General features: G+C 46.2%; 1 long non-coding RNA gene across 1 annotated transcript in view; it reads right to left on the bottom strand.

Moving 5' to 3' along the window:
- Positions 1–19,053, bottom strand: part of LOC138520682 (uncharacterized) — a 110,297-nt gene that overhangs the window by 29,137 nt on the left and 62,107 nt on the right. Inside the window, exon 2 of the long non-coding RNA XR_011282857.1 lies at positions 3,130–3,245. This is a non-coding gene — a long non-coding RNA (uncharacterized lncRNA). The remainder of the gene's footprint in view (positions 1–3,129; positions 3,246–19,053) is intronic.

The raw sequence follows: 19,053 nt of genomic DNA, 5'->3' as shown, positions 1-19,053 counted from the left end.
GGACACAGTGCTTACGCTGCGGTCCGGAGCCCAGCAAAGAATCGAGCGAGGCGATCCTCTCAACTGGGACCCCAAGTCCTGCGGGTGGCCCAGGAGCAGCGCCACACCCGAGGGAGCCGAAGGCCCCGCCACACAGCCCCCCCCCAGGGGGCCAGCAATCAGTGCTCCCCGGTGCCCTGCACCAGGAAGAAAAAGTCCAACCTGCCAGAGGCAGAAACAATTTAAACTGAGTGACGTAGATGTGGGGGAGGAGTTGTAGGGATTTAAATAAATAGAAGAAGGTCCTGTGTCAGAGGCAGGTGCCTCATGAGGTACGTACTGTGATGAGCAAGAGTGGACGTGGAGGTAATGGCAGTCAGTGTCCGTCGGGTGTACAGATTTGGAACACCATGTCCACACCCAAATAGGGAAAGATGGGGGCCGTGTTCTTCTTGTGGTCTTTTCACTCCTTCAGCAGCACCACCGCTCAGAGGACCAGTGGTGGTCTGTGGCCTGGGCCACAACCACAATGAGCATGAGATTTCCCCAATTCTTATACATATGTGGCAATGTTCTTCTTCCTGCGAGGGGAAATGCAGCTCCTCCTCCCCCCTCCTCCTTCCTCGTCCCTACACCAAGCGGCAGCCAGTGGGCCATTGAAATCGCCACAAAGGCTGAGAACCGTGTGAACCAAGTGACCCTGAGAACCACCAGCATAACCCCAAGCGGACAAACCAACCAATCCTACTGCTACAGTGTACAATCACAGTCTACAACTACAACCTCCAGCTCAACCTACAACTACTACAATACACTCAAATAAAACAATGCATGACAAGTGCATAGAGGGTAAAGTGTATTTGTTGCGTTTCCTGTGTTAAGGGGAAACCGACAGATGTGGGAAGCTTCTTTTGGCATTTATATATTTTATCACGGGACACAAAAGGGGATAGTTCTAAGAGGACAAGGCAAACTATTGTTATTTTTGTTTGTAAAGGGGAACTAACACAAGACACGTACGCAACCAACATTTAGACTAACAGGACCAGAAAAACTGAGCCAAAATACACTAAACAAGAAACCACAAAAAGGACGAACAACAAACACAAAATACTCCTCCAAAACTCGTTAAAACCCTCTAAACACCCCACTGGTGTGTGTCTGTGTCTTGCTACTCCTTCCATCAAAGCCTGGCAAAAGCCACAAAGGAAGGGAAAGCGACGTAGGACTTATTAAGGGAGACAGGCTTCCTGTTCACCAGAGGCCAAGAATCCCTTAAAGTTTAAGGGATTCTTGGCCTCTGGTGAGCTTGACGTCTCACCTGAGAGCACCCTTATTGGCTAGACAAACCGGATGAACACACCCGTTGTTTGTGACGGAATCTGCCACTTTCGATTGGATGACGAATCATCGCGAGAGCCCCGAGCACACCATGAGATCCTGTCCTCACGGTAGCCAGGGATATTGAGAGTGTGTTCGGGTGTGATGAGGTCCTCCCCAGTGAATGCGGTTCAGGTGCTTGTGGGAGAGATGCCATTGGGGTTGAGGAGGGATGCGTTAAATATGAGATGGTGGGTGAAGTGTAGTGCGAAGAGTGTGGCTCATCCGGTGCGTGAATGTTTGAAGTATAATTGGAGGTTTGACTATTACAGGGATCGGTGGAGGAGGAAGGGGGGCACTTTTGGGTTTCACATGTGGGAGAAGGGAGTGTAGTGGGGTGTGGGTGATTTGATGATTGTGACAGATACGGATTTGGAGAGAAGGCCGAGGTGGATGATGAGATCTCCAAAGGTGTGTTTGGAGTTGGCGAATGTGGTATCGAAGAAGAGAGGTATGCGGGGTGAGATCAAAGCTTTGGGTCAGGAGTATGTGGCAGGAAAGGAAGGATACAAGGTGTTTACGGATGGTTCAAAGGATCCTGTGTCTGGGAGAGTGGGAATGGCGTATTATCTAGAAAGCATTGGGGAGTATAAAATAGGATGACTGACGAATGATGTGTCTATTTGTACGGCTGAGTTGGTGGCGATTGCATTGGTGATTGATAGGGTGTGTGAGTTGGGGTATGAGAAAGTGGTGGTGTTTTCAGATTCATTGAGTGGGTTACAGGCGATTGTGGCAGGGGATGGTGATAGGAAGGATGTGATTTTGGACATTAGGATGAAGATTGATCGGTGTGTGCGCGGGGGTATGGATTTGGAGTTGGCGTGGGTTCCCAGTCACAGTGGCATTTTGAGAAATGTGTCGGTGGATCTGGCGGCGGGTGAGGGTATGAGGAGGGGAGCGATTGATGTGAGGTTGCCTTTGAGTGTGGATGAGGTGAAGGCTGTGATGGTGAGACGGGTCCTGGATGAGTGGCAGGAGAGGTGGGTGAATGGGGTGAAGGGCAGGTGGATGTTCGGTGTTCATGGGAAAGTGTCGGTGAAGGTGGATGCAGGGAGTTCAGAATGGAGGAGGAGGGAGGAGGTGATGCTGAATCGGTTGAGGATAGGTCATGTGGGGCTGAATGACTGTCTATTTCGAATAGGGAAGCGTGAGTCAAGGGACTGTGCGGTGTGTGGGGTGCCTGAAACGGTGGGACATTTTTTGATTAGGTGTGAAAGACATGTTGCAGAGAGAGAATTGATGAGGGTTCGGTTGACTGCGTTGGGTGTGGCTGAGCTGAGTGAGAGGACTATACTGGGAGGTGATGGGGAGAGAGGCAGGAGGAGGAGTAGTGTGATGTTGGATTTTGTGAGGCAGACGGGGAGGAGTTGTGAGCTTAAATGGAGCCAAATAATAATTAGTGGGTACGGTGCACATCATCCTATAGGATGGGGAAGCGCCTGCGTGGGTCCGCCCACGCTTCCGATAATTAAGAAGAAGAAGGTAGCCAGGGGTGTATCAGAGATTCGGTCACTACCAGGGCAGATTTAGAGAACTTGGTTCAGGCCTCCCCCCTGCCCAATGACCACCACAGACATAGGCATTCCTGCAACCCACACGGCGGACTTACTGCTATCTCGCCCCATGTCTAGAGCTGCCTGGAGTAATATTAGTGCCCTGTGCTCACTGCAATCATTTGCTGTTCCAGCTCTTTCTCCCATGCCTCACACAACACACCCTCATACACAAAGCAGTGCTGCCCGCTTGCAGCCAAGCCACACTTCTCACCTGAGATTAAGGGCAGCAGCAGGAGCAGCAGAACCCGTGCCATCCTCAGCCCTGTGTCATGCCCAACGCGACGTCCACCAACTCGGGTCCACGGCCAAGGCCTTGGTCACAGGTGCCTGGATATAAAAGAAATGGAGCACATTGAGCTGCTTACAGAGAACAGAGTGCGGAGCACCAAGAACTGGCTTGCCGGCTGCGTGGCAGAAGAACTGGGTGGCACGGGGCCAAGAACATTGGTGACAAGTGGAATTTCTTGGCACCTCTGTCCTGCTAAGAAGCCAAGATTCTACAAGCCAGCAGGTTTGGGTATTCTATATACAGACACGTTCCTCCTAGTTATGTTTTGAAAATAGCAAATCTTCTACCAGTTATCCCAATAATAAATATATACATTACAATACTGCAGGTTTTTGCCATTTCAACACAAAGGAAAGAATGAGACAAGCAAAGTACTTTAATTCAGGGTTATTCCATAGCTCAGTCATCAGGTGGCTGTGGGCACAATTCGTTAAGAGGTTTTCCTGGAAACAGAAGCTTCTTGACAGAGTACTTGATCCATTACCGCTCAGACAGGTTTTATTTATAGGCACAAATGGCGTTATTAAATCATCTGAATGTGTGGCAAGAATTTGGATAATCAGCATCTGGGTGTCTGAAATGAACGTCTTACCTTTTACACAACTGTTTTTACAAGCAGAAATGAATGTTTTAAATCACCTACATGTGACAAGAATTTAGATGAGGAGCAGCTGACTCCATTGTTGAAATTAACTACCTTAGGAACAGCTGTTTTTTGCAGGCAAACATATCTGTTTTGAATTGCATTAATGGGACATACTTTTAGATAATTCAGAACATGTGGCACTGGTCATGTGTCCCTCCAGAAATGGCATAAAAAACAGCCTAACCTACATATACTTTCTGTACCAATATTTTTTTCTCATACAGGTGACTAGTAAAAGCTAAACAATGTGCACTCAGATGTATACCATGAACATGTTGCCATCATCACAACCTTATCTCAGGAGCAGGCCGCACACAAGCGCAATCAAAACAAAAGAAAGACTACTTATTGGAATTCACTGGTACACAATTGCAGGAGGAAGCACGGACACTTACACGTGTATATTAAAAATATGAATACCTAAAGATTCAAAATGTACACCAAACACCTTTCGTATAATACTACTTCAAAAGAGACAGAGTATCATAAAAAATGTCAAAATCAACTATACTTATATAGCAGATGTTTTGGGCGCATGCCATTAACCAATCCGAGACGAAGGCTTCATTAGCATATTGCAGGATGTATTCACATAATTAGGAACTGCGCGTACATTGAAGTTGTCGCTTCCTCGATGTTCAGTGTTGCCTCAATTGCTGTTGCTCCCCTGTGCATCGACACTCCTTCCCTCCCACTCCATCAAATTGCAGGTCTCTCTGACTCAAGACATCCAGAGATCCACCTCCCTAATTCCTGGTCACCTTGCTCCTCAATTCTGATTTCCAGTGCTGCGGATCAAAGATCATAATTTCTCTTCATTCCTAATCCCCCTGCACCCCAATCCAGGGCTCCAGTTTTAGTTAATTCAAGTCCTCAGAATCCTCCAGGTCTAAGTCTCCAGCTTCTCTGATCTCATATTCTTGCACTCCTCCTGTGTTGAGTCCTCATCTGTTACCGGTGTGATGGGACACCAATTGCAGGACGCTACGCCTGAGAATGGATACAAAGGTCTTTCTTTAATGAACATGCAACTATCACTAACTCTCACTTCCTAACTCCTCGCTTTCCTTTTTCCTCGTCCCGCTTCCCACCAAGAGCCCTGTCTATCCTTTAAAGGGGCAGAAGCTCATAACATCACCCCCGGACAAATGCTCAAACGTTGGGCTTCACACTCTTTGACCAAACGAGCGGGTCTCCTGATCATTCGCTGAGGGCGTGCACTTCTCTCACTGTGTTCTGTCTGCGCCCGGCGTTGGAACCCTTCTGGGGGAGGGCACACCTCATCTCGTAGCTCCCTGGGTTCAGGGTCTGGTTCTGGAGGGAGTAGTTCTGCTTCCTGTCTTTTGATGAGGTGCTTAAACTGCAAACTGTTCCTTGTGACCTCGCACTCCGTGTTCTGGGCTGTCACTATGGTACCTTTGATGGCAATAACATTCATTGGTTTCTGTGAATATCTTGCATCGGTTTTCCTTATCATGGCTTGTTGGACGAAGACTTCCTCCCTCACTTGGAAGTCTTTGGGCACGGCTCTTCTTCTCATGTCTGAGTCCTCCTTCACCTGTTCTTTCCTTTCGGTGTCTCTCCTTATGACTTCTGCATTCTCTTCTTCTTGCGCTTTGGGGTTCCTCACGATGCAGGTTTGGACCACGTAGCGCATCATGTGTTCTGCTGGCGCCTAGTTGGTGGCCTCAAGCGACGTATTTCAATGGTCTCGTAGCAGCCTGCACAGTGCTTGATGTGGGTTGGTGCCCTCTATGCGGGCTCTTTGGACTGTCTATTTAATGGAGGCCATGAATCGCTCATCCATTCCATTAGCCTGCGGCCATCTGGGGGTGATTCTTTGGTGCGTGAACCTCATGTGTTTGGCGAAGGCTGCAAATTCATGGCTGTTGAACGGGGGACTGTTGTCCGATTTGACAGATCGTGGGTTGCCCCACTCACTGAGTACTTCATCAAACGCCGTGACTACTTGGGAGTATGCTGTTGTTATCCTCTTGACAATGGGGAATCTTGAGTATTGATCGATGAATAGCAACAGGTATTCATCTGACTCCATTGGTCCATAGAAATAGACTGCTACTCTGTCCCATGGCCGGTCTGGAATGTACGTCGGCTGTAATGGGATAGGGGCTTCTGCTCTTGCCATGCATTGACATGGTAAGCAGTTTTTGACTCAGCTGTCTACCAGTGAGTCCATAAAGGGGAACCTATACGTGACGCCTCAGCTGCCTTTTTGTGTTTTCCGCCCCTCAGTGGCCTTCATGTGCCGTTTTAATAACCCCTGCTCTAAGCGTTGCAGGGATGATTAATCAGCACCCTCGCAGAAGAATGGTGTGGTCTTTTACAGCTAGTTCTGTGTATACTCTTGCTAGTCTGTCTAGCTCTTCTTTGCACACCCCCGTGTGGTTCAGAACTGCACAACAGTAATCTTTCCACTTGTTCTCGCCGCACGTCAGACTGATGGCCAATGCCACTGAGGGGTCGGCCGCAGATGCAGCTGCAATAGCCTTGAGCAAAATCGCAGGTGGGAATGCGTTTGCGGCCACACAGTTGATGAACTCCATGTCTCTATCACAAGTGATTGGCGAACCCGCTGGCTGACCGGATAGATTGTCTGCCAGATTCTGGTCCCCTCCCTGCCTGTGAATAATATTATAGTCGTATTCTTGCAGCCTGATGCCCCATCCCTCTATTCTGGGCGGCATCTTCGTGCGCGGATTGCCAAAAAGGGACAATAGCACCTGATGGTCTGTGATGAGTGTAAATCTCTTTCCGATGATAAAATTATGGAAATGCTTGCAAGCCCAGACTGCTGCCAGGCTCTCCTTTTCGGCTTGCGAGTATGCAGATTATGTGGGTGATAGGGCTCTGCTCGCATAGGCAAAGATATGTCTGGGGTTTATATCTGCCCCGCTCGTCTGTGCCAGGATGGCCCCAGGTCCTACGGGGCTCGTGTCGACCACAATCTCTGTGTGCCAGTTGTGGTTGAAATATGCCAGGTGGCAAACCTCGTCAAGGATCTTCTTGATGGAATCAAAAGCCCCCTGGCAGTCCTCAGACCAGACTAACGTTGAATCTTTTTGCAGCATCCTTTGTATTGGTTCAGTGAGGGATGCATAATGAGGGATGTAGTGTGCACAGTAACCGGCCAACCCGGGGAACGACCAAACATCTGCTGCTTGCTCCGGTTCTCGTAGGTTAGTGATGGTGTTGACCTTGTTGGGGTCAGGCCTCATTCTGTCGGCAGAGAAGATGTGGCCAAAAAATGTAATTTTCCTCTTGCTGAAACAGTACTTATCAATGTTGAGTGTTAGGCCAGCCTTCCGTAGTGCTGTGCATGTTGACAACAGGGCAGCATTATGGTCCTCTTGTGATGTGCCGAACACAAGGATTTTGTCACTGTAGTTGAGCGCGCCCTTTATGGGTCGAATCCCCTGTCTTATGGACTGCTGGAAAATCTCGGCTGCAGAGGAGATGCCGAAGTTGAGGCGCATGTAACGGAAAAGACCTTCATGGGTGGCAAACGTGGTGATGCTCCTTGATTCAGGTGCAGTTCCACCCGGTGGTACCCTTGTAGTAGATCGAGTTTGGAGAACATCACAGACTTGTTGAGCAGAACTATCATGTCTTCTATGCCTGCAGCAGGGTGGTGCTCCCTCTGTATGGCGGTGTTCGCCATCCTCACGTCTACGCACAAACAGTGACATACACCCTCTTTTGGCAGGATGACCAGAGGGGATACCCATGGAGTGGGGCACGTTGCCGGCTCAATGATGCTGTTGCTTAGTAGTTGGTTGAATTGTAACTGAAAACCGAATTTGTCTGTGTATTGTGTGCATTACCAAACTTGCATCTGTCCTATTAAACCCCAAATCGTGGTTCCATTGAGAGCAATCCCTTATGCCTAGAAGTCTACCTGTTATGTGCCTCTGTCCTTGTCATTGAAAACCAATTGTCCTATTTTAAGCTAAACCCCTTCCCTGCGCTGCCTGTCATTGTAAACCCCAGTGTAAAACGAATTTCCATTTGCGACTGTATTTTCCCTTTTGCACTGTTTTCTCCCAAAACTGATTTTCCCATTTCATTTCTACTTTGCCCTGGTGTGCTGATTAGTATTCTCTAAACTTTCCCTATCTCCTAAAGTGTACGCAATACGATTTCCCTTTCATTCTGTCCTCTAGCAGTTGTGAGTAATAATAAAAATCCAATTCTTCAATTTTGCTCCAAAAACGGGTTTTCACTTTCTTTGCTGGCTTCCCATATTGGGGTAGTGGGCTATACCCCAAATCCGGTTTTCTCTCTCTATTCCTACTCCTTGCCACTGCCTTCTATTCAAAGGAATCAACTTAGCTGATGTTTTGGGGCGAGTGTTGCAGGGGGGAGTGCTAAACTGTTGGTGCTATCATTTTGTAAACATCATTTTTCTGTGTTGCCATTAAAGAACTGTGTGAATTGTAATAGGATATCTTAACCTAATTGTTCTGTACAGATCATTGCATGTGTGTTGCCACAACATTGGTGGCTGCTGTATGTATATTGATTATTTTCCTTTTTCATTAAATAACACATTAATAAATATCTTATTGATACACACTGGCCTGGTTCCTGGTCCATCGTGACACAGGGTGTTTGTGGAGGTTGCGTGCGTGACGGGTTGGAGGCCTACTCAAAAAACAATCCGTGGTATATTACCATTGTATAGGAAGGAGTTCCCAAGTTGGCGTGTGCCGTGTTATAAACCTTGACAAAGTGGGGACTCGTGATTGAGAAAAGAGTTTTCACCCATGACAGTGCAGCACAGCAGACTAACCCACTGAAGGTAGTGTTACCTTTAGTGGCAAGGAAGCTGGGTTGCATTGTAAAGGTGCCATCCAAAAATGTGTACCCTAGGTATCAGAGCTGTGTCTCATAACAAAATATTGTAACCATAAACTAGGCAGGAATGGGGTGGAGATTCTGTCCTTGCATAGGTAACCCACCAGCAGTGGAACACTCTTCATAATGAGCACCATGGAAATTTTACATGGCTAGGTAGCACCTTCTGTCCAAATTGCTCATTAGAGGGGAATAGGCCGAACCAAAACATGAAGCCTGGCTATCTAGTATGTTGCAACAGGTGACATCTATAAATATGGATGTGTGGCAGGATAGTGTCCTGTTACATCAAGCCCTGACAGAATTCTATATGACGCAGAACATCAAAGATGAGCAAATTAAGATGGTCCAACTCACTGCATACATGTACTTCTTATGATAATCATGGAAGTAAGGTACCAGGAGAGTGCAACCTCTGTGCAGAATCAATCTGAGTTATTGGAGCAAGTAAAAAGAGAGTTAAGGCAGGTAGAGGAGAAAATGCAAGAGAGCCAAAACTCTATGTTAGAATTAGGAAATACCATTCAGCAGCTAAAGGATGACTTGGCAGTACAGCAACAAATCAATTCAGAGCGAGAATCCCAATTATCTGCATTAAAAGAAGTGTGCCAAGAAAGGGTTGATTCCCTGAAAGAGAGTCAATTAAAATTGAATCAACAAGTGACGTAAAATAGAGCCTGCTTAGGGCATATGTAAGATCAGATCAAGCAATTGGAAGAGGAGAATAGCAAGTTAATTATTAAAGAGGTCCATTCCCAAGAGGAATTTGACCAGGATCGCCGGAGGTTGAGCGCTATGAAACAACAGAGAGATAACCTTAGTTAACTGAATAGCACACTGTATCAGGAAAACAATGCTCTATGCTAGGAAGTGTGCAAATTAAAAACAGACCTGAAGAAAGGAGAGTCAGTTCTTCAGGAACTGACTGACCTAAAAGCAGAGAATGAAAAATTGATGGGACATAAGAAGCGAATAGAAGTTGATCTAGAGCAGGCAATACAGACCAAAAATGTGCAGTGTGAGTAAATGGGTCTCCTGCAACAGAAATGGTCTGAGTACTCCCAGACAATACAAGAAGCAGAGAAAGAAAATGAGGCCCTTTGTGATGAGAACAGGGTACTCCAGGGCCAGGTATTAGGACAAGGGAAGGTCATAGAAGTCAGTCAAGTCCTGATAGCAGAGCACAAGGCTCAGGGCTCTGCATACTATCAAGAAATAGGGGATGAGAAAGAGAAATTCGAGCGGTTAGAAAAAGAACAGGCTAGATTTAATAATGACTTGAGGAACCCTGAACAGTTAGAGAGTGACAGGGCAGCCCCTAATCATGGTGTACGTCCTTCTGTACCAGAGGCCTCAAGCCAATTTACCACCTGGCATGCGCAAAGCGTTGATAACTTCATGTCTACCAGTTCACAAGAACCGGGAACCATGAGGTAGCCGGACTCCATTAGGCCTAACATGATTGAGCCTGCAGGCCAGTGTCCATCAGAGATTGATGGACGTGCATCAGTTCTTAGGTTCAAAAATATTTTGGCCAATGTATCTGACCAGGAGAACCTCTATGAAGAGAAGATCAGGGAGTTAGACTGGCAGTGACATCAGCTACAAAGGGATCATCTGGTCCACTTTGTAGATAAAAAGGAGTCTGAGTTTAGGCCCCAAAAGACATTCCGGAAAACCTCCACCCAATCAGGGAGGTGGGGGGAGTTCTCCACCAACCCCGGATGAAGGGGGGAGTCAGATGAGTACACCCCTGTGTGAAAGAGGGAGTCCAAGGGAAGTGACCCAGAGAGCCCACAATACAACAGGAGAGAAGAGACTAGGCCCGTAATTCTGGGATAGACTCTCAGTCACCAAGAATCAGGGAGCGCCTAGCAGTGGAGTAAAGTTGCTGAAAATGTTGGGGGGGACATGTCATCTGAAAAATAAATGCCCCATTCAAATGAATGGGGACAAATTTGTGTGCCAAGAAAGTTGGGGGGGACAAACACCCCTGTCCCCCCCTAACATTACACCCATGGATAGTAATGGGACCTCAAATAGCAGGAGCTCTGAGTCTGAGGGTGAATGGACTCAGGTGCAGCGGAAAAAAGAAGACTGCCCAACCAAAGAGAAATTTGTTAAAAGACCCCATTAGACAAATAAAAGCCATTAGAAATGTTATGACCCTTTACCATAAAAATGCCAAATACTCAGTCTGGGAGCTGTATGACCAGATGATGACGTCATTTGGCATAACAAATTATCAGAATTCTATGGAGTTTGCCAAATGGACATTCTCCCCAGAATACTCCAGCTTCTTTCAAGGCATAAAATAAGCGGTATCGCATCGCAATTTGCAATACGATACTGCTGATTTGCTGTGTATTTACACAATCATGTTGCACTAACTGCGAGATGATTTCCACAGCTAATAAAAAAAGATTGGCTATTAAAAAAAAGATTGTGCCTTTAGTCTGCCTCTGTGCACAGCGTGCACTGCAGGTGAGGCAGAAGCACCCGGGCTGGGCTAAAAACATTGTATCAATGTTATTAGCCCAGCCCGGATGCGGCGTCATTATGTCGTGGGAGGAGGATCTCAGCCCTCCTCTCACACTCTGGCTTCCGATGAAGAGGTAAGGTGGAGAGGTGCTAGGGGAGGTTTGCGTGGGGGAGCCGGGCCCTTTTGAGGCAAATCTTTTCGGTGCTGATGGGCCTGGGTGGAAGTTGCTGACAATAATATTTCTTCCGCCCATTTGGGCGGGAGAAATATAATTCTCAGCCACTTTTTACAACCAGCACCCGCTGTAATAACACAGCCTGCTGCTCGTAGAAGAGGCTTTCTACAAGCAGCAGGCTGCGTTATTACGGCGGGTGCTGGGTGTTAGCAAGTGGCTGAGAATAATATTTCTCCCACCCGAAAGGGCGGGAGAAATATTATTTCCAGCCACTGTCTTTGTGTTTTTGGTCATGAATAATGATTCTTCGAATGCAAATCAAGTGGCACTGTTTAATTAAGGATGTCTGTGATTCACTAGACAGATAGGGTTAGCAAGATAGTTCTTACATGCGCTTCCTCGAATTGGACTAGTATACTGTGTCACTTAAGTTTCAACTGATTAATTTAAAAAAAATGTTGATGTGTGTATGCATGCATTTTCCATACTGGTTCATGTATTTATGTTTTGATTAATCTACATAATTCCAAACGGATCTAATTTAAAAAAAAAAAGTTTTTTTGTAACCGTAGGACCTATGGCCTACGTAATAAATTATGGAATTTTTAATATAACAAAAATACCATCCTCTGTGTGTACTGTTCTTTGAGGTAATTTAATAACCCAATGAATAGGACCCAGTTGTAGAAATGACTGGGTCTTGGAACTATTTGGTCAATGGTTCATCTGGGGGACTCTCCTTTGTGTGTTAGTTTTGCTACTCATTTGTCCCCACGATGCCTTCTGAGTACTTATCCCTTATGTGGCAAGACAGTGGCTGGCAGCCACTCTCTAACACCAGCACCCGCCATAATAACGCAGCCTGCTGCTTGTAGAAGGCCTTTCAAAAGGTTATTACAGCAGGTGCTGGGTTTTAGACAGTGGCTGGCAATAATATTTCTCCCTGCCGTTCGGGCGGGAGAAATATTATTCTCAGCCACTTCTTACTTGCCAACATTCTGTGACCAATGTAGGATGATAATTTTTGAAGTTTCAAAAATAATAATTCCCATAACAATGACATCACGGGATAATACAAAATATACATTGTTGACACCACTGAAACATGCCAAAGTTGAGCTCTTTGTATCCAAGTACCATCAGGCCAATGCCATTACTGTACGGCAACGTCATTTCCAAAGTAATGCAATTAATGACACATGGTCATGCCACTTTCAACAGTGGCAAGCTAGGCACAGAAAGCCCAGACTAGAGTAAGTTTCCCCCGATAACAGCATTGTAATTCCAATGTATACATCATTATGTTTATAAAATGGCAATGGCAGCAACTTCTAGTTGGCCACCAGTTCGGAGTATACAGCAGGTCCCTTCAATGGCTGTACATGCACAGGCACCGAGCACGCACCAGCAGGGGCCACCAAGATGCAGGGGCGAATTAAGCACATGCCTAACTAGGCAAGCCAACAGGGCTAGTATTCTACACGGGGTGCAACCTCTATAGCAGGGGTCTGCAACCTGGGGCTATCCACATGTTTCGGACTACAACTCCAATGATCACTCAGCATTGATAATGCAAGTTAGGATCGATGGGTGTTGCAGTCCAAAACATCTTGAGAGCCAAAGGTTGCAGACCCCTATAGCTTCCATTTAAGGCCACTGGTCAGACATGATCATGTTTTCTCCAGCCCAAGTCTTCTGCTGGCGGTGACTGAGATCTAGTGACACCTGCACATGCATAGGTGAAGGGCTCGCCAACATTGGAGGACTTGGTGCTGAGAGATGACTTTGCACATTAGTGAGCTTATTTGTACACGCTGTGCTGTTGTGAAATGGATAAATCAGTCGAGAATAAAAATCTATTGTGAACAAGAAGTCTGCGCCACAAGTGAGCCTTAGTATGTTGGTGTAACCTTTGCCTAATACACAACCCATCAAACAGCACAATATGGAAAGTTGTTCAAATGTAAAAAATGTATAATTCTGAATGGTAACTTAGCACCAAATTCAATGACCTAACTTCACAGAAGGTATAAATTACACAGAGCTGGTGGGCGACGTTTGCCACTGCTCTGTAGCAGCAGCCCAGGCAGTACATATGTATTGCAAATTGAACACTGAATGACATGGTGACTGATACCCCTTGGCCTGAGAGGCAGATGCTGTGTGATAGTGTTACACTCTGCCACTTGCCTTCACTGGTGGTTACCTAAGGGTTGTCCCGGCAAGAGTGCAGGACAGAGTCAAGTAGCTGTCAGGTGAGGTCAGTGGATTGGTCTGAGTCGAATCAAAGTAATCACCTACCAGTCCACTGTACAGACAGACTAATGTGTTGCATGCTTTATCCTGGAGCTTGCCTTAGAGTCACATTAATTACTTGCCACTTTAAAAAGCAGTAGAATCTGTCACTGAAATCTGTAGTCGGGTAGGACTGCTTAAAAAGCAGTAGCCTACTGCCTAAATCTGTAGGGTTGGCAAGTATGCCACTCTACACCCAGCACCCACAGTAAGCAGCTCCCCACTGCTGATGGTGGAAACAGTGGGGCAGGGTCAGACTGAGGCATACAATTGTCTCGGGCACCAACGAAAAGTGCTCCAAAGTTGCATATCAATGGGAATTAATTCCTGTGACGCTGTTTGAGTAACCCAAGGGGGACGTTTATGATCAAATGTGATGCAAATTGTACAAGAATATTCAGCAACACTGGTCAAAACAATTAGTCACATAATTTAGTCCAGTAACTCATCAAACTGGCCCACATTGGCAAAAAAGGTGGCCCACTTTGACCCAAAAAATGGGCGCACACAAGCATTTTGCGTTTTTGGTTAAGCCATGGGCCTATTGCTCTATAGGCCAGTCCGAGCAGCCTGCAGTGGTGCATGGAGGTTAGCTGCCTAAGTGATCACGAGACAGACAGCCAGAGCCAGTAGGAAGCTTTACACTGGCCATGACCTTAATGTGAGCACTGCAAAGCGCATATTAAAAGCCCCAGAACAAAAATGGTGACTTTGCTGTGCTTTGCAGACTGGAAACATGGGGGCAGTTGCTGGACCCCCTACCCCCAGAGGCTCGAGGCCTCTTGTTTGTAACGGCGAAAGGCCCCAATGCGGTCCCTGACTGATGGGCTAGGTGTTAGCAAGTTGCTGCGCTGGCATTTGTTCGGGTGGGAGAAATATAATTTTCACTCCATAGAGGGTGCTAAGGGGCAATGCCTATTCTCGAGGCGCCCCCAGAGTGAGTGTGCATTGTTGTGGGTAGGTAATGAGTTGCCTTTTGCTTATCTTGTAGGAATTGGTCTGCAGTGTAGAGGAAGATTAGGCAGAGAGGACCTTCCCACTGTGACTTGATAACAACGGGCATGAGAGGTAAGCAAAGCCTAGCCCAACTTTTTATTCTAAAAATATCTTTTTAATGTAGACTATTCAAAGGCCTTCTGCAAGCAGGATCATTATTGGTGCAGGTGGCCGTGCTGGAAATTAATTTTCTCCTGCTCGTTTGGGTGGGAGAAATATCAATACGAGCCACTTGCTAGCGCTCAGCCTCGCACTAAAACTACTGCCGGTACTGGCAGAAAGCCTTCTAAATATTCTTTCAGTCACAATTTAAAGAATATTAGAATGCTTTCTGAGCAGGCTGTTTTAAAATTGCAGGACTGTGTGCATTTGGTGGGCAAAATATTTGTCCCAGAGCCCTTTGCTAGCACGCAGCTCTGCACTGATAAAGCCTGAAGGCTAAATCATTTGTTCTTTCCTGTCAGCAGCAACTACGACTTGCAATAATAGATTTGTGATCATCATGTTAGCACTTGAATCAGAATAGTGCTTGGAAGCAAGAGGAAACGGGAGACCATTTAGCATTAAAGCTGTCAAGAGTCCCACAATGTGTAAATAAGTTAGACACCTTAAACACTACATTTGCACAGAAAGTGACTCAAAGCTAGCTAGTCCTTTTTAAAGCAGAGTTCATCCTTGAGATCAAACATGGTTTTGCATTCTGACATGTGTAGTCTTCGGTTTGGGTGGTTCAAATACTCCAAGGAGGTTGCTTTGGGTGTACTTTGCAAATAAACTAGACCACTGTGGCTCTTGTTTAACCCAAAACAAATGTGTACTAATTAGAGCTTGGAGGTTTGTGGCAGGTACGTTAAATTGCTGGCAATTCTGGCTTCACTGCTTAACCAAAGTATGTGATCCTGGGCAAATCATTTGACCCACCAAGTGCTGGCAAGAACAGAAATTTGAATTTTCTCCATAGGCAATGTCAGTGGCCTCAGCCCTACAGATAAGGGGTGTATCAGCCCCTTTTACTCCCTTAAAAAGGGCAAATACACCCAACAAAAAATGTGTGCCCCTGCTTTCACACACAGTTCCATGTAGATTATGTTTGGAGCAGTAGTACCACAGGAAGAAACTAGGGTCATATATGTAACTTGATATCATAAAATAAAAATTGCACATGCACACACTATTGAGTCTTTAATTGATGTCTTGTTAACAATATGAAGGACACAGCACTGTGCTTCAACACTGACTGCATGACCCAGCCACACATCCTTGATCTGAAAAATGTTTTTAGAGCTTTATTTGTTTGGCCATTCATGCAGCGAACCTTTACATTTTACAGACATTGCACTGATGTTATACTTCAGAGGTACGTAGAAATCATTTCTGCATTCTTGCAAATTCTATATCTTGGGGTACAATTAATTCTGGTGACATTAATATTAGTACAAAATTGCTAATCAAATAACTTCATTTGCTATTCAAAAAAAATTATTAGCAGAATCTGCTAATCAATTTTTGAAAACGAATTTATGCCTTGTCTTTGCTGGGCTTAAGGATCGGAATCATTCAAGGTGCTCTACCTACAAGGCGGCCATCTTGAAGCACTTCTCCGTGCACCGAAACCCCTAGGAGGCTCGCAAGGTGGCCCACAACCTGCAGTGCAGAGAGGATCATGCCCCGAGAGAATTTGTCCAAGTATTGATGCAGGCATTTGCACAAACCACTGCACGCACAGTAGGGAGTTCATCAAAACATATTTTCATGTACTCCCTACGTACATTATGATGCAGTTGGTTAGGGACTTCCATGATGAAAGGACCCTGGACTGGGTAATAGAACAAGCTACCCGGATCTATGAGGTCCAAAACCCTGTAGAAAATAAGAATTCCTCCAAAAATCCCAAACTAACCAACACCCCTGCTGCTGCCAAGGTGGGGGAGGTGAATGTTACCCCCATTTTGTACTTAGAAATGGGGGGGCCTAAAAATACACCTCCCACCAACCAACCAACCAAGAGGCAGAGAAGACCCTCTGACCAGTCCCAGGCAGGGTACCCCACAAATGTGTCACCTGACTCTGCCACCTACTTTAGCCCGAGGTACGGCCCCAGGAAACTTTCCTCAAAACTTACCTCCAAACTTCCACCAGGAGGGCAGTAATCTTCCACCCTCTAGATTAGGCTTCTTCACCAGATACACTCAAAACCCCAACATTCAGAACAACATTCCTTTCTCTCCCCGCTTTCAGGAGTCCAGACCACCAAATCAGGGAGAAGGGAGACCAAGAATGGAGGGCTACCAGGGGAACCCTCAATACCCAAGCTACTCTGGGAGAAGTGGCAATTACCCTTACCGAGAGCAGGAAAGATTTGACCCAAGATCCCTGTATCAGCCCGAGAGGGTGTCACAACTGGAACGCCAGGTCCAGAGCTTGAGCCAAGACCTGAGTCGCATGTTGAGGGCTCAGCAGAACCCTCAGAAGAACATGGCTGTTCAGAACAGCTCGAACCCAGGGTCGGGCACCCCGGAGCAATGACAGGGAGAGAACCCCAACAACCAGTAGGTTCTAGCGGAGGAGGCTCGGGCGGAAGGGAGATGAAAAGCCCTAGAGGAAGCTTCCTTCCTCACCTGTAAAAAGCCCCTAGAAACCGCCTGAACCTGAACATAAATCTCCTACCTCCAAAAAACTGCAACCTAGGGAACAGAGGGTAAGTAGGAGAAACCCAGGGACAAAGAAGACCCATTTTGTGGAGGAAGTCGGCATCCTCCAGTTTGAAGGGGAGGAATCCCTGGAGGATTCTGGGAAGAAATACTTCTCTTTGAAAGATGGGGGGATTCCTCCCAAAGAAAAATGGGTTCCAAAAGACCATAACTCAGATTGGGTAGGTATGGGGACTAACCTAGAACCACCTATCCCTGAACCCCAGAAATGTCATCCAGAGAACTCCAAAATAAATGAGGGATCCTCCCCCCAAACTGGTTCGGGTGACTGTCCCCCGGAAAAGGGGGGAAGCACAGAAGAGAGGGAAAAAGGGGATACCAAAATCCCCCAAATCTCTGGATGCCAAATTTTGTTTCAAGATTCCCGAACTCCGACACAGAAAACTGCCCAAAGTCCCATGGTGTTGGAGTCCAAAATAAAGAAATGAACTGCTCAGCTGGCCCAAAATGTCCATTTCCTTTGCCCACTGGAGGAAAAAGAAGGTCGGTTTTATGCCCCTGTACAGGTGCAAAGGCAGTGTACAATTTCAGCGCTGGTGGATACCCAAGCCACCCTCATGTCCAAAAGGGCATTTGAGCAACTCAATTCAGGAAGGGGGAGAGTCCCAAATTCCCTTCACACCATTTTCTGGACAACTCCAGAACTTCGACGGGAATGACATTCCTGTCAAGGGGACAGTGGATCTTGAGATCAAAATTGGGCAACACAAGGTGAAACACCTGGTTATAGTCGTTACTCCAGAGGGAACACCCTGTCTCTTAGGGAATGACCTCCTTCGGAGATTGTCACCCCTAATAGACTGTGTGAACAAGGTCCTCTGTACCCAGACTAACCGGCCAGTAAAATTAAAAGAGAGCACCAGCAATATATAAGTTTAAATGGCACATGCCATATGGTTGAGCAGCGGCCTGACAAAATTGAGTTCCACTTTAGGAACAATCAAGTCCCTAACATAACTGTAATTGCCATAGGTGAACAAACTGGTGATAGGAACCCTTCTCCATTCTTGAAAATCAAGCTTCCTCCGAGTTTTAAGCGGCATTCCACACTGGAAGGAAATACCCTGACGTTTTATACTGATCCACAATTTGAAGAGAACCCAAATTCCATGATAAAAAGTGATGAAAATCCAGCTCAAATCGTGGCTGATATTCAGAAAAAGGGTGAACAGCTGTTTTTTCCCATTCAGGTAAATGCGGGGGGAGTCTGTTCTTGCCAGAGTATGCCTGAATAATGGGAAAAGCTTAATCAGCAAAGCGTTATTCAGGAAACTCCCAAAAGATCAGACCATTCTCACATTTAAATTGATTGATAAGTGGGAAATGGGCCTGGAAACTCCCAATTCCAAACATCTCCTGCCTAGCAGGTGCATGCTCAAAATTTCCATTGGTGATAAAAGCATAGAGCATAATTTTTTGGTTGTGCGAGATGTCCCCTCTGCCTTCTACTTAGGCATTGATATTCTCAATCGATTCACAATTAATTTTTACCTCATAATTACAAAGTCTGGTCCCGTCTAGGGGGTAACCCCATGGGCTTTGTCAATCCTGAAAAGGCATTTCGGTCAGCTCAATTGCTACCGTATGCAGTTGAAATTGAAACTGGAGAAGAGGTCACCATCCAAGGACTGACCCGACAATTCATAATCCCTTTAAAAATTAAGGG

The sequence above is a fragment of the Ambystoma mexicanum genome, chromosome 13 (assembly GCF_040938575.1).
Source record: "Ambystoma mexicanum isolate Mex_15411 chromosome 13, UKY_AmexF1_1, whole genome shotgun sequence".
Lineage (NCBI taxonomy): Eukaryota > Metazoa > Chordata > Amphibia > Caudata > Ambystomatidae > Ambystoma > Ambystoma mexicanum.
Note: the sequence above shows the minus strand (reverse complement) of the source record. Positions and strands in the feature narration are given on the sequence as shown.